This window comes from Dermacentor andersoni, chromosome 6 (assembly GCF_023375885.2).
Source record: "Dermacentor andersoni chromosome 6, qqDerAnde1_hic_scaffold, whole genome shotgun sequence".
In the NCBI taxonomy this organism is placed as follows: domain Eukaryota; kingdom Metazoa; phylum Arthropoda; class Arachnida; order Ixodida; family Ixodidae; genus Dermacentor; species Dermacentor andersoni.
The window spans coordinates 33473288-33488854 of NC_092819.1; the positions used below are offsets into that span (position 1 = coordinate 33473288).

At 47.9% G+C, this 15567-nt stretch overlaps 1 protein-coding gene across 2 annotated transcripts in view; it reads left to right on the top strand.

The window, feature by feature from the left end:
• The first annotated feature begins 1325 nt into the window (after nt 1–1325).
• The window catches only part of LOC126521819 (sodium- and chloride-dependent GABA transporter 1-like), a 58448-nt gene continuing 44206 nt past the window's right edge, over nt 1326–15567 (top strand). Inside the window, exon 1 of one of the 2 annotated variants that reach the window (XM_050170518.3) lies at nt 1326–1776. The gene's annotated coding sequence lies outside the window, so the exon portion shown is untranslated. Of the gene's footprint in view, nt 1777–10724; nt 11019–15567 lie in introns of those variants that run through there. The other variant, XM_050170519.3, reaches the window with a different exon arrangement.

A 15567-nucleotide genomic window follows, 5' to 3' on the forward strand; every position in this document is an offset into this window, starting at 1 on the left:
TGCAGTTGCTAGTGGTAACGTAAACGCCGTAGTGAGCAGTTCCACCGTAATGATGGCACGGTTATCAATCATGCGACACGAACCTGGCGCGGCGATGTACGTTGAAAATACGTTCCATGTGATTATCGATTCAGGTGCCTGCAGTATGTATCCGTCGGTTTTATTGACAACCAAGAACAGGTGTACTGAAAATGACCAGCAGATTTAATTTACGCATGTAGAATTTAGAGCGTTTTGTTGTCCAAAACAATTATTAATATTTATTTGAATGCTTGCCGTTTATAACGCCGTGTGGCTGGTGCTTCCCTGTCTGTAACGCTACGGAAACGAATAGCAGCATTCTTGACAATACGGTACCTGACGTATAGAGCTATCGAAAGTCAGCGTTACGTATAGCAAGATGACAATTAATTTGTAGTGGAAAATAGTACTTAAGATGCATTAATTGCATCATTAAGAATGATAATGTCATCAACGCAGTGCTGTCCGGAAGCGTCATTCCGGGCGTCTTTCTTCTTATGTGCCAGATCGAAAATGGCCCAAGCAGTGCTCAAACTGCAATCACTTTCTTCCATTTTGCCTTCGCAGGCGCAAAGCGAGGCTCATGGCCTGCTGACGAGATGAGAAGGTCGTTGAATACCAGCGCATACCGGGAATGAGCTAAAATATCACTATAGAAAGCAGCCGAAGGTCAAGGCTGCATTATTATGCCGCAGCGTCTCCAAGAATCTGTCGGCGCAAAACGGCGAGGAAGAAAGCGCTATCCGTCCGCATTTTATTAAAACCCGTTCAGGAAACACCGCAGGACTCCGGGAAGACGACGAAGCCTGAGGTAACGGCGAAGGCAGGCAGGCCAGGGGCCGAGAAGTGGGGCGATGAAACCCGCGTCTTCGATGTTTGACCCGTGTTGCCCCGTCCGAATCCTCACTCAGTCACAGACAGGGAGGAGCGAACGGCCAGAAATGCGACAGCTTCCAACAAAAAACCGCCAGACGGAAAGGCAGAGAGAATACGACGGCGGCGGCGGCGGGCAAAATTGAAAAAAAAAGTTGATGCTGCAACAACATCAAATGCGTCTGCTCCTCGGTTAGCGGATGAAGTGGGGAACTAAAGGAAAGAAAAATGTGAGAGAAGGCCCAGTCAGACGCGAAGGAGAGTATGGAGAAAGACATGTCGGTGAGGGAGGTCGAGAGAAAGAGAACGCGACGAAGCCTGGCGGACCGGTGCGCGCGGAAACGAGCTTCCCCGCGCGACCGACGGGTGGAGCAGCGGTGCTTCGCGCGGCGCGCCGTCGGCTGTGACCAATGGAGTTGGGAGGTTCGGAGCGTGGAAATTTCCAAAGCCCGCGCACGGATCCCCGGCGCCTGCTAAGAAAGGCGCGCTGTTCTGACCGGCGCGCCGCAAAAGAGCCCGGCACGCAGAGATCGGCGCAAGCGCGGAAGCAAGGGGAGACAGCTCAGCGCGCGGAAAACTCAACTCGCGAATAACAAACCCGTCGCGCCTCGCCGCTGACAGAGGGGGTCGAACCCGTGCCGAGGGCCATTCATTGAACCCCCTCATTTACGACTAGACAGCCCGCCGCACGCCAGCTGGTTCTTTTTGGCCACTTTTTTTTTTTTTCTGACACGTCGCTGGAAGTTCGCACGCTCGCTAAGCCACCCACACATCTCGGCTCACTCAATCAGCGCCGCCAGCGTCACGGTCGTCTCACGTCTCCCAGCATCTTCCTCATCCAAGTCCGAACGGGAGGAGTCACCGCCACACCATCACGCCGAGGTGAGAACGCTTTGTCGAGTCCTCTTGCCGTCTGTTTTTTTCTGCTTGTGGGCCCACCGGCATTAATTTTATCCAGCCAATTTGGCGGAGTAGTATCCCGCCCCACCTTGCTGTCCAGTCTCTTTTCTCGCAATCGAGCTTTTACGCGCTTAATGTTACTGATTTTTTGCTCTCCGATGAGTTGGTCATGCGAGCATATACTGTTGCGCTCGGCCATAGGAAATTTCCGTTCTTTCGGCCGGCTGCGTTTGAAAAGGGCAGGAAAGAAATGCTCTTTTTGTACTGCCGTTTCCTCGCATCAAAGTTGGCATTGAGCGCGCTGATATGGAAATGATCGACGACGCCTTTTGTGTACGTCGCTATACGTGCCTTGTCTCTGATTTGAATACCCTCGCAGCTCTCTCTATACGTGACCGCCGCGGAGTGTTTGCGTGTCGAAATAGTCAAACGCGCTTCGATTAGAATCGGAGAGCGATCAGTAAGGTTGAACTCTCCGTACCGGCTTACTTCGCGCATTAACTATTATCGGGAAACAACTAAGAAACCGCGCTAGTACAGTCAAGGCTGTGTTCTAAACATCGTTGTACCTTACGGCATTACGACGACATTTGTTCTTTCTTCAACAGCTTAGGAGGAAGGCTGTTGCGACACACGCTTGTTTTTCTCATTGAGGCAGAAAACGGCTCGAAGCTTCGCAAAAGTAGTAAAATTGGCATCTCTCATATCGGATCGGCAAGGATGCCTCTTCGAAGTTTTAGGAAACAGGAGGCGAGGTATTTTCTCAAGTCCACTTAGAGAAGGCAAATAAAGATATTTGTCTCTGTACGTGGAGCATACAAACATGACGTAGCGCAGATTTAGGCTGCGTTTTATAATACAGGCGTGACTCATTCTTCGTTTTACGTATCAAACGCTATATTGCATTAAAAAGAATGATGAAAAAAAAAAACTGCTTTAATGTTGAGTTTTCGAGTTTTCGTTTGCGTGTATTTGACTCATTTGACTTTGTATATTGGGCAAGGAAGACATTTAATTTCTGCTTGAATACCATCGAGGTAAAAGCACGCCATCAGTGAGCCCGTTTCATTAGGCAGCCCGTTCACAGCTGCAAAGTCTGCAACACATGGCATTAAAGAAAGTAAATAAATAAAAGGGCTCTTTATTTATTTAGAAACAGTAGACGTCGCGATAGGTTCGCCGACACGGTGAAAATGGCACAGGAGTTCTTTTATCTTTGTTCTTGACAAATCATGACAGGAGCCGTGTATGAGTGAATCAATGTACGAGTATCGCGCGTATTATTAGAAAGCCTGGTAGCATAAAGCTATACGTTACATCACTAAAAATGCGCAGGGAGCCAGTTGGCTCGGTCATATCTACACTACTATCAGTCTTAGTTGGTGAGGTTGTAAAGCAGGCTGCCCGTAGCAAATCTAGCTGCCAAAATTTACATATTTATTCGCCTATGCCTGCATCAGAAAAGTGACTAGGCCTGTAGGAAATGTTTCGCGTTGCTTAAGTCAGTACTTCCAGTACCTTCCGGTACTGTTATGTGCCTTCCTATAAGCCGTGAGACATGTTGCTTCTCTATAGTCAGCATAGTATAACATGGTCTACGACCCGAATTCTTCGTGCTGAAAGTAAAGCAAATAACATAAATAATTGCAATGCAACACTGAAGCACGTAACACCATTATTACAAGGAACTCAGCGGTGCAAGGAAAATCTACTACGAAAAAAAGTGTGTCTGTGGGGAGGGATGGAGGTAGGTAAAGATGAGAATGTGAATAGCACTATCTCGGTAACAACTAAGTAAGTCCTATCACCCATTGTAAGCCCGGGATTTGATAAGTGCGCTGGAGAGTGCAATTAAAGCACGGAAGGTCTGTCTGCCACCCTCGAGATAACAAATAACGGTAGTACATGTAAAGACTGTTACTGCTGCATTTAATAAGCACTGATACCAGTGATAAAGCCATGATATCAGCCGCATAGTTATGTGCTGGAAAAGTACCAGCTCTCTCGATGATCTTGACCCCAGCAGGGTGCCGCGCAAAAATTGGGACGGTGGCATAGCCTTATCGCCACTGATAAAAGTAATGTCAGCGGTCATAAAAATAATTATCGAAACAAAGGGCATGCATTTTCAGTTGTAGCGGTTTAGCTTTCCAAACAAGATTCTTAAGGGATTGCGACGAAATATTCACCTATTAGTACGCCGTTTGCTATGTCAAGTATTTTACTGGATTCACATCGTTGAATATTGAGCTGTTCTCATCTGTGAAAGCTTTAGTTAGTAATGATCTGAAATAATAATAATAATAATAATAATAATAATAATAATAATAATAATAATAATAATAATAATAATAATAACATGAAGCTGCGGAGGAATTCAAATAACTTATTTAGTGCGCTAACCCAAGGCTAAGATGACGAGCGACAGACAGACGCATACTGCGCGATAAAATTGAATAAACCAAGGTAAAGGGTGCCCCGGACAGGCTGACCGACGTTTTGATAGGTGAACCGGTGTTCGTTTCGTTATGTTCCTTTTCTGTTTCGGCACTTTTTTGTCTGACACCTTTTTGCCAGCCAAAACGCCAAACTTGGTGGGTCCGTCGGGAGTGGCACTCTCAGTGGGCTCTGTCGCGTCGCGTTGGCATGAGTGCTTGTTTGACTGCTGTTTTATTAAACGTCACCAACGAGCAGTTAGACCTTGCTGCGCAGGAAAGCTGTCGCGGCGTCGCTGCTAGACGATACGAGGGAAAGAATTATGACGGCTGCCTTCGTGCTCATCCGTTGCATCTAGTTTGTTTCTCTGTTTATTTATTTTTGCAAAATACGAGCAAGGCGGGCGTTCTTGCTCCCTCATCGAAGCCGTGCGCGTGATGCCCGTCTTCTGTACACGCGGAGACGGTGGGGTTCCTCGGAACGGCTGCGCACTCCAGCGTGTGTGCGTGTGCGTGCGTGCGTGCGTGCGTGCGTGCGTGCGTGCGTGCGTGCGCGCGCGCGCGCGCGCGCGCGTGTGTGTGTGTGTGTGTGTGTGTGTGTGTGTGTGTGTGTGTGTGTGTGTGTGTGTGCGTGTGCGTGTGCGTGTGCGCGCGCGCGTGTGTTTTAACGCGATAGCATTACTGGCGGAGTTAGGAGGTATATGTAACAGAAAGCGTGGGCCGACCCCTTAGGTAGCGCAATATTTAGTAAACTGGCCCGCGGTCACACTGTGGTGGGGCCAACCGAATATTCCGCCTGCTCAAACCCCTCCCCTTTCCCTGTAATCTTCGTTCTCTCTTTTTCGCTCGCTCATGTTTCGGTGCCGCCGCTGCAGCTGGTGTTCCCTCTTCTTAAACCGGCCCCCCTCCCACCCCCCACCGCGCGATCCCACCGCGCGATCCCACTTTCCCCACCGCGCGATCGCAACGTCAGTTTCGTTTCGAACTTCGTCGTGGTGTTTTCGCTCATCGTGCTTTTTGTGCCGCAGCTGTGGATTCGTAAGCGAGAAGAACGTAGAACAATACTCGCCACGCGCCCGTCAATCCGCGGCCGCCCGTGACCTCTCTTTCAGACGGCGCGCATAATTCGCGATCAGAGAATAGCCGTATTTGCAGAGTCGCTCTCCCTAAATTCCGCACGTCTATGGCGGCGCACCTCGAAATGAAATCTTTAGCGTAATTATAGTGTTTTATTAGGCGAGCTTGAACTTCTGCGGTCACGGGTGGACCCTCAGGGGCATGGACGTTTCTATATACTTCCTTTTCACTCTTTCCTGTATATTTTCTTACATCGTCATTACATTCTGATACAACTTGCGGTCGGTGAGGAGCAGTGTACACTTGGTAATTGCTCGGCCGTGCGTTAGAAAAGCGGAAGATGTTACGCTACGGTTCGATGCGCCAAGTTTCCCTCGCTTTCTGTGTTCAGAGTCGCGCGCACACGCACGCACGCACGCACGCACGCACACGCACACACACACACACACACACACACACACACACACACACACACACACACACACACACACACACACACACACAACCCGGATTCTGTATATACGAGACGCTACAGTATGGGTTGAGTCCATCCATAGCTCCCTTCCATTTTATGCATAAATGAGTTCCTTTTTATAGATAAAATGCATTGATAAGCTACTTGCATTCTTCTCTTTGCTTTAACTGGTGATCACGATAATTGGGCGCACAGGCCACGCACTTCAATATTGTTCGCTGCGTCAATATATCGCAGTGACATCTTGCAATGGTTCGTGATGCGGAGACAAAGTACTCGTATGTCTCTTGAGTACATTCCGTGCGCGCAGTGTCAACAGTGTCAGGAATCGAACCCGGGTCATGAGGCGAGAGCTGCAAAGGCTGCTGCACCGTCGACGGGGCGGCCAGTGATCTCTCCTTTTGTCTTTCGCATCACGTGGCAGCTGCCAACCGTGTCAGTACAGCGTAGGCGAGAAGGATAGCAATAGGAGCGGAGAGGGAGAACGATGGTGCTGAGTCATCCCCCTTAAGAAACATTTTAGACCGTCACAGTCTACAGGTATGTATGTATGTATGTAGGTATGTATGTAGGTATGTAAGCTAACCTGTCTTCCAACACAGTCGTCTTATTGCCTCAATACCTCAACATAAAGGGAAAGTGAAGGTGAGACATCCACCCAAACGCAGCTAACTGTTACAAAGGAAACCCATACGGGTTCCTCGAAAGAAAAGCTTCGCAGTTGAAGAAAAATCCGTCCTGGGTCCGGGACTCGCACCTGGGACCACCGCCTTTCCGGGGCAGCCGATCTACCATCTGAGCTAACCATGCGGTTAGCAAATGGCAGGCGAAGTCGAACTTATCAACAACTCACCATAATCTCGTTTGATATAATTGCTGTCCACAGTCGTCCGAACATTATTCTAAAAAGAAGTATTGATCCAAACGTCTAATGACGGTCCATAGAATTCACGTGTAAGCATCTCGGCTTCTTTCGGTTAGACCTTGAAAATAAGTTTTTGCAAATGTGAACGCCTCCTACATATAACCGAAGTTCTTGCAGGCGGTTAAGATGTGACGTCACTCGGGAAGGTAGGCTGAAAGCCCTTCGTGTAGACATGCTTGAGGCGCAACACTCAAAGGGGTCTCGTTTGCGCCTGTTCTGGAAATGTTTTTTTTTTTTTTTCGTTTTCCTTTCTTTTTTTTTTTTTCTTTGTCGGAGACAGGGAGTGGTCAGGATGCAGATACTGCTATCTCCTACAAGTTATGCACATCCAAGGCACATGTTGGAATCCGTATGTGAAGCGGTTGAATAAAGGCTATACAACTATATGCGATGCGTGCAATTCGTTTTCACGAGGACTAAGGCGATGAACAATGGTTTGGCGAGGGAAGAAAGGGTAATGAGAGGTGTATGGCACAGGAGAAGTAAGCCGCACGTGTCAATACATTTAGAGAGAGAAATACATTTAGGACTTCTATAGACCTTATGGGAACATACACATTCGAATTTTCATTCAGCGACACTGGCAACGCTCAGGGCAGTAATCCTGCTCAGGGCAGTACCTGCTCAGGGCAGTAATCTTTCAGTGAAGTATAAGGCATGTTGTTGGGCTAGTCGGTTACGCCCTTTGTGTGCGCGTCTGTGTTTCTGTTCACGTCCTGTCTTCGTCGCGCAGTTTAAATTTTTGCTGAATCTTTCACTATACAAGGCATGTTTTTCTGTGAAAGCGGCTGCTTTTTGGATGACGTCGCAGTTCGAGCGCACAGTCGCCCAGAAGACGCTGGGCGGTGCGATTTTTTTTAAGGAGACTCTCGCATGAGTGCGCGAACACTTGGGAAAGGCTGCTTGCGGACACGTATAGTGCTGTCGCGCGTGCTGCAGAAGCGAACAGTGACGGGACAGTACTGTCAGTAGCGCACAGCTTCAGGCCCACTTAGTAGATAGAGTAGGTGCGAAGCGCACGCGTTCTGTTGGCCGTATCTGTGATGCGCGTTTGAGCCACGCATACGCGGAGCCGCGGGGCTTGGCTCCAGTTCAAATAAATGTCAACTGTAAGTCATCCATTAAGGAAAACAACAAACACCCCTCGTTATAAGCGCTTTCTGGATCAAATTTCGGCTCAGCACCGCTTGATGACGTCTGCCGCGTCTGGTTTCATCTGTGTGCACCAATAGTGCACGGAGGCAGTGCGCGCTTCCTGGCTCATTAATTGATAATTATTCTTTCTTATCGCATACAATTGACATATCTGGAGAAATGAAACTGTATTAGAAGGAATATACTTTAAGTGTACCAAATGAAGTAACTTAAGGTGTGGATGTAGGTCACCTTTACGTTCCAACGTCGCTTACACTGTCGCTTGAGGTACAGTTCTAGGGACGCACTATTCATCGCAGATACCTGATTTGAACGTCTCAATATTTTATAGGGGGCGCACTATCCTACCTCGCAGCGAAACTTTCCTCTATGTGAAACTTCGTTTGCCGTTGTCATCTACTATTGCACGCAGTATTCCAATCGCGGAAGCTTTGCGCACTATACAGGAAGTTTCTTTCTTTTTCTTTTTTTTATCTGCACCAAATATTTCAAAAATGCCTGTGGCAGATAGCACAATTCTAACCCTTGATCTAAATTACTCGATTACGCGGCCATTACTCTTGCTAGAAATCGAAATGTTTAATTGAATAATTACAGTTACGCTAATTACCTTTCTGATTATTCATTTTACGGCAACGAATTCACAGGACTGCCCCAGTTTCGAGATGCTTATTTTCAAAGTGTCCGACGTTATGCATTGGCGTTCCGGTTACCTTTTTTCTTTCTTTTTTTAAGAAAACGCTGTTCTATGCATTGAAGCTCAAAAGTCACTGGAACGCCAATGCATTTCGTCGGACACTTTGAAAGTTAATATCTCGAAATTGGGGCAGTCCTGAGAATTCGTTCCAAGTGGATACATCGCCTTGTAAACTCACTAGCTGCAATTCTTGGTTTAAAATATGTGCCGTAAAATAATTAATTAAAGAAATTGATAAGCGTAATCATGTTAATTATTCAATTAGGTATTTAGATTTCTCGTGGAAGTTATGGATTCCTCGTGGAGTAATTTAGATCACAGGCATTTGTCTTTAATGTTTGGCGCAGCTGAAAAGAAAAAGCCCTGTATATAGCGGCGGAGGTGTAAACAAGAACAAAATAACACCAGCCACTTAAAAAACTAATGCTTGTAAGTCACAGCAGCTCGTGCTTTGGTTCAGCAGCTGAGCATTTAGTGAAAATTTTCATCTCTCTATACGGATCGGATAGTTCTGTGTATTCCTAAGCATAATTATTAATGTATTCATCGCATTGGCAGTACGTATTCGAACCGCCTTCGTAAATACTACTCGATTCTGATTCATCATCTTGCATTAATCTCGTCTTGTGCTTGTGTCGATACGGAATAAGTTCACCAATAATTTGTTGCCACATGCGTTTACTCGAAAGGATGACGCCCTCTGTTTTGTTGCCGTTACATCCTGAAGACATCTGTAATGTACTTTGCGTTTCCACGATGGATCGAAGCTCAGTTGCAAGCTCAATACCCTTATCGAGCTTACCGAGGTGTTGTCGATTCCGTTGAGTCACGCGTTACAGCGACTGCGCCCAGTCGTTGTCGCGGTGGCTTATCACCAGCGTCCCTGTTGTTTCAACTCCACGTTATCTTCAAGAAGGCACACGTGACTGACTCACGCGACTGAAGACGAGGACTTCGTAAAGTCTCTCCATCATTGTTTACTTGCCCTTGAGGACGCACAACCATAGGTTAATCTAGCGTTTACATGCGACAATAGCGAGCTGGCGATGAAGTTACGAACAATTGCCGTCTTTCACTATTCACTCTCACGATGAATCTTTATTAATTGACGTTATCGTGGGGAAATGGATTATCAACGAGCAAGATATGCCAAAAACATCAAACATAAACTCGGACAAGCAATGAAGACAATTAGCAAAAAAATAGGAATGAGAACACAGAATAAAAGAACAAAATTATGTCTACGCTCGCGAAATTGCCAGGCCAGTGCAGTTACGATTTGGACGAACAGACGGAATCGCGATAGCGCCTCGAACTGAGTTCAGTCACGAAACATCGCGTTCTCTTGAACCTCTGGCAATATTAACAATATTCCATTTTTAGTAACAGTGCATAGTCATTGTGTTCAGCGCAATATTGGCAGTGGGTCATAACAAAGACTGTATTGGATGTCCCAATTCGGCTATGGGACCTTCTTTTGTATTTCATATCGGTCAAAACTTGTAACCTCTTTGAAGCATGTAAACGTGTAAACTTGTAACCGAGTGCTATAGAAAACAGAAGGCGCAGACCAAACACGAACCGTGCTTGCGTAACAGTTTTTTGTATCTGGACCTCCTATCGAAGAGCTCGAGCACCTGTTTGACAAAGCAGCAAGCTTGCTTCCGGAAGCGAGCAAGGGCTTCTCGCATTAGTGGTATGAGAGGTAGAGGGAGTGAGGGCAAAGAGGAAAGCAAAACCAGACGAAGACCACGCTGCCGGTGTTCTGCGAAGCCCTTTTGTCTCGCTGGAGCTTTTGCGTTTCCTCCTCTGTTTGTCTGCTTGCTTTAGTTCAAGCCGCGACATGCGCCAAGGGCAAAAGATCGCGCTGTACACGTACCGATCACCACTTCGACCGCACAATGTTTACGGTGGAACCCCATCGAGATAAAGCGGTCGCGCTTTCGACACTGTCCACTCAAGCACGTGTCATTGGCGCTCGCTCGCAAAGAAGGGTCTCGCCGCAGCGTCACCAATTCGTGACCAATGACACCTCTGCTCCGCGCCTTCCTCCCTGGAATGCAGCCAACGGAAACGCTCAGTGTTGGAGCAGACGGCTCGTGCCGTGGAATCGTCCAGACGCAATAGATCTTCGGTAGAGTGGTCCGAGAACTCTCTCGTTCGGCATGCGAGGAGGCGACGGCTGTTATAACCTCGGGCCCACGCCACACGTCGTCGCATTCGACGTGTTCGTTGCGTGTAAGGTCGAGAAGCCGAACCTCCGCGAGAAACCCTCTGGATCTGTCGTTGGCTACTTCTGGCGGGGCGACCCTTCAGATCTGGCCCGTATACCTCCTGGCAAGCGGAACCATCCGGAGCAAACCCATCTGGAGAGGACGCAGCAGGCGGCGGTGCGGCTGCAGGAGCTGTCGCTCTCTATCGCTTCACGGCTCTAATCGGCTGCTTTGCGGGGAAGCGAAGGTGAAGTGTTTCCTCCTTGCATCTTTTTCTCTCCTTTATCGGCCCACTTCGCAAACACAACAAGGGTTACTCCAGCCCAGGTACATTTTGCTTCGTTGCGGGTCAGTCGCTGGCCTTTCTTAGAGTTATCGCTTGTTTGAGGACGCAGATAACACTCTGACGCATCACTTCTCTCCTTCGTGTACTTGCTGGCAGAAGCAGTCTAGACACTTGCGCAGAGAGATATATTATTTCGTTGGGGAAAAAGTCATGACGGCTCGTTTGACGCCAAGGTGGCTAAAAGTCGCTCTGCTGTTCGCGGAGGGTCATCTTTGAGGCTTACGCTACGCTTGCATTATTAGACGCAAATGAAGCGACTCCTTAAACAAGTGACGCCGTCGTACGATGATAACAACTGCGGATTGACGCATGTTGCGACAGTTCCGTGCAATGGGAATTTACGACTTGTAATCGAAACACAGCGCGACTCTGCTGGGCCATGCCGTGCACATTCGTGTCTGAGAAATAAGCTTGGACGTCTAGCGAGGACGTCCGGAGATGCCGCGAATGCTTCGCCGTATTAGTCAGCAGCGTCAACTTGCTTTTGGCGATTGCGTGCTCTAAGAGTAAAGTTTAGTCACAAAGCAAATCTTCGTACTTCGTGGGGGCTGTTTGACCTTGTTTCGGGAGCGAGTGGAAGGGGTGTGGGGTGTGACTCGAATCTTTTTTGTACACTGTACAGTCTGCGCTACACTTTCGAGGGTAGAGAGTGTTTATTATCATAGGCAGTCGCTTCTCCTGCGGAGGAACCAACATCTTACATTTATGGTAAGGCTCCTGGAAGGAGCTACTGCAACTAAAGCTTGTGCTTTGTCGTTTAATGCGCAGAGGCGATGCGTTGCTTTTTGCCATTCAATGTTGTTACGTTACGACACTACTCGGGAGCGCATACTGCTAAAAGTGCTATTTGACAAAAGACCCGATACGGTCACAAGAACGCAGGACGTGAACGTAACATCATCATCTCTTGCACAACATACATTTCATCGTATGGTGCTGACTACATTTTCGTTTCGTGCTCGTAACTTTAGCGATATCCCTGCTTCGAATTTTACGCGTGTGTTACGAAGGAACAGTCCCCGAAGTCTGCAGCATGCGTTGGACAATATAGTTCGCTTCATCAAAGCATAGACATGGAGTCCGTTATTTGCTTTTACTTGTATTGCAGAAGGCCAGTGACGCAATGAACCAAATCCTTCAAGAAGGCACAGCCTTCGTCAAAATATCCAAAGTCATATCGCGTGTGACGACGCCCGTCACCGTACCACTTAGTAGTAGTAGTAGTAGTAGTAGTAGTAGTAGTAGTGGTGGTGGTGGTGGTGGTGTTGGTGGGGGTGGTGGTACGCTTCAATTAGTGTTTGAACAGGCGAGTGTAGTATGGATTCTTTCGGCTACCAAAAGCCACTTTCCATGACATCATTTACGTCGATGTCGTGCGAAATGCTTGGCAGCTCTGCCCAAAGTCCTTCCTCCATAACCGCCAATTGCGACGTGTGGCTTTTTGATAGTCGCCGAGAGTCGCCGTTATCATCGTCCACACAAACGGCGTGCGGAGTAAGTTTTGTCAACACGCTTATCTTCTCCAAGCATTACACGACCTGGCAAACTCCGCTCCTTCCTTTTAACTCAATAACAATCAGTTACACGCGTACGCTAACTTAACCCATACTATACCGTCACCTGTATTCGTCAGACACCAGGCGTGACTCGCGTGATTGTTAGTAACATTTAGCAAAGGTCATAATGTGCGATTGCGCAAGTCATCTTATAGACAAGCGCATGACAGCGGGTGCCTCTGCGCGTCCGTCGCGGTCTGTCTCCTACCGTCGAACGCCGGGAAGCCCTCCCGCGGACTTCCAATCGACTCGATTTCGCGCTCCAGTTAGTTCGCGCCGGACAAGATGGCCTGCCGTCTCGGTGCCGCAGTCCGCAAGCGTCTCAGTTCCTCGATGAAACTGTTAACGAAAAGAAGCGTAGGCGACAAGGGAAACGCATAGCGAAGCGCGTTGCGAAACACCTAGACGTCGCTCTTTTGCGGGCGATGGACGGCGACGTTCTACAGGCGCCAGCGCAATCCGAACCCTGGGGCTGATCCCACCGTGCCCTTCTTTCCCTCCCCCATTCGTCAAGGTCTCTTGATTGGTCATTGGTTGCGCGCCCGCTTGCATCGCGGACTCCGGCTGGCGCTGCTATCCGCACGAATGTAAAAAAAGAGAGATGGTTTTAACGGAAGCTATAGAAAATTTGCTGAAATCCGGGCGAGTTGGTTATACTGATAATTACGAAACGTGCACGCTTTAACGTAAAGCCTATTCCAAACTGTTTCTATTCAATTTCTGTAGCCATCCCTCTACGATCGGGGAAAAATTTTTTCGGGCCACCCTCACGTATAGCCTGTCTGTCACGCGACGTCGCTAAAACAGCGGAAACATCCCATCTTATGTGGCGTGTACACACTGATTATGCATTATTATACCAAACAGAAGAAAAGTAGTTATTCCCGATTCTACGCCTTTTTCGCCATTAGCCATCCGCTATTGGTCAAAAGATTTAGGGATGCGCCCACTTCGATCGCCTGTCTGTGGCGGGACGTCACAGCACTGCAAGAACCCACCACGTCAACGTGATGTGCACCACTCATGAAGGTGCAATAACATGCCGAAGAAAAGTGAATATTTTTCAGAGCAGCCGAAGACTGTCCCGTTCCAAAAATTTGGAGGACGCCTAAGCTTCGCATTTGAGAGTGGAACGCGATAGCATTCAATGATATTTGACTGCTTCTCACGCTTTCCGGCAACTACAGCGTATGTAACCATAATGTTTACCGGGAAACGCTTGCGGCGAACGCTATGCACGTAGGCGGGCTTTCTGGCAGAAATGCGGGCTCTTGCACGGGCCGCGATGCGGTGGAGGCGAGCGCCATCTGAAAGTGTTTCAAGGAAGCGGGCGCCCCGCTCCGTGGACTCCGAGAGGTTTACGCGCCGGCCTGCGCAAATGGCGGACGCCGTCTCCGGTCTGTGCATTGTAGAAACGCTGGAAAAGTCGTTTGTTTTAGTTTTCGCGTAACAAAATTATGTTTTCTCGTATATTCAAATTACAGTCCGAGAGCTATCTTGTCTGTAGGTTGTGTGCAAGTCGTAGTTTATTATTTTTCCATGTATTTTAGCTTGATAAATTCAGTTCAGTCGATTCTTTGCGTCACATGGAAGGCCTGGGTATGCGTGGTTCGAAAATCTCTCTTCTTTTTTTTTTTTTTTGCCGGCACGACTTCCGGATTTTCTGCAACGTGGGCTCCTTAACGCTATCGCATTAAAATGAATAGAATATGCGTGCCCACCGATCGCACTGGCTTCTCGGAGCTGCCAGAGGAAGAAAATGAATTTATTTTGCGTATAGTAAGAATTTTTTGCGGGGCAGTATAACTTTGTCGAGCCCTTTCGGCACGTATGCGACATCGCAGTGCCAACTATTCTGTGCCGGGGATCCGTATTAGCGGCAGTTTTAAGCTTCCGTAACACGCTATCTCAATTTTCGACCAAGCGCCCCAAGCTAAGCTAAATTAAATTAAATTATGGGGTTTTACGTGCCAAAACCACTTTCTGATTATGAGGCACGCCGTAGTGGAGGGCTCCGGAAATTTCGACCACCTGGGGTTCTTTAACGTGCACCTAAATCTAAGTACGCGGGTGCTTTCGCATTTCGCCCCATCGAAATGCGGACGCCGTGGCCGGGATTCCATCCCGCGACCTCGTGCTCAGCAGCCCAACACCATAGCCACTGAGCAACCACGGCGGGTCAAGCTAAGCTAGGGTAAGCAGGCCAGCGACGCCTTCCTCATCCCATAATGCCCATCTACTTTCACTGTGCCAGCGCATCCCCAACAAAACCCTCTCCACTTCTGCGTGCTCCGCTTCTCTTGTCTGCTAATCAGATAAAAATAACCTTTCAAGGTAGGCAATGCTATTCGCTTTTGAGAGCGAACAAAAGTGACTTCATAAACGAGCAGAGCGTTTGATTGGGCTGTTCAAACAACGGTGCGAGTCACCGACCGATGCTTGCGCTGCCAGTCACGTAAGTATGATGTCAGGAGATTGGAATGAATACAGATTGGAATAGTTTTACGTTGTAGGGCCCGTAGTTACAGCGCTAAGAAAGACGAAATACAAAAAAAAAAAGGACTGTACACACAGGACTGGCGCTCTACGTCAACTGGCTTCACAGTATGAAATAGCTTTACTCATAGCAATGCCATTTGGCGGGCGCTGCACACGAACTGGTTTCATTGGACGTCAACTGGCTTTGCTTATAGTAAATATACAGTTGATATCCAGTGCCCGTCGTATGCATTTCATGTTTTTGTTCTGTTTTTCTTAACGCTGTAACTATATATGTTTCGTAATAGAGGAAGTTTGCTTAGCTGCAGGTCTTGCATGCTACTACAGAATATACGCTTTTTTTTTAACTGCACCAAATTTTTGTAATTGCCTGTGGCAGATAGCGCTATTCTAAC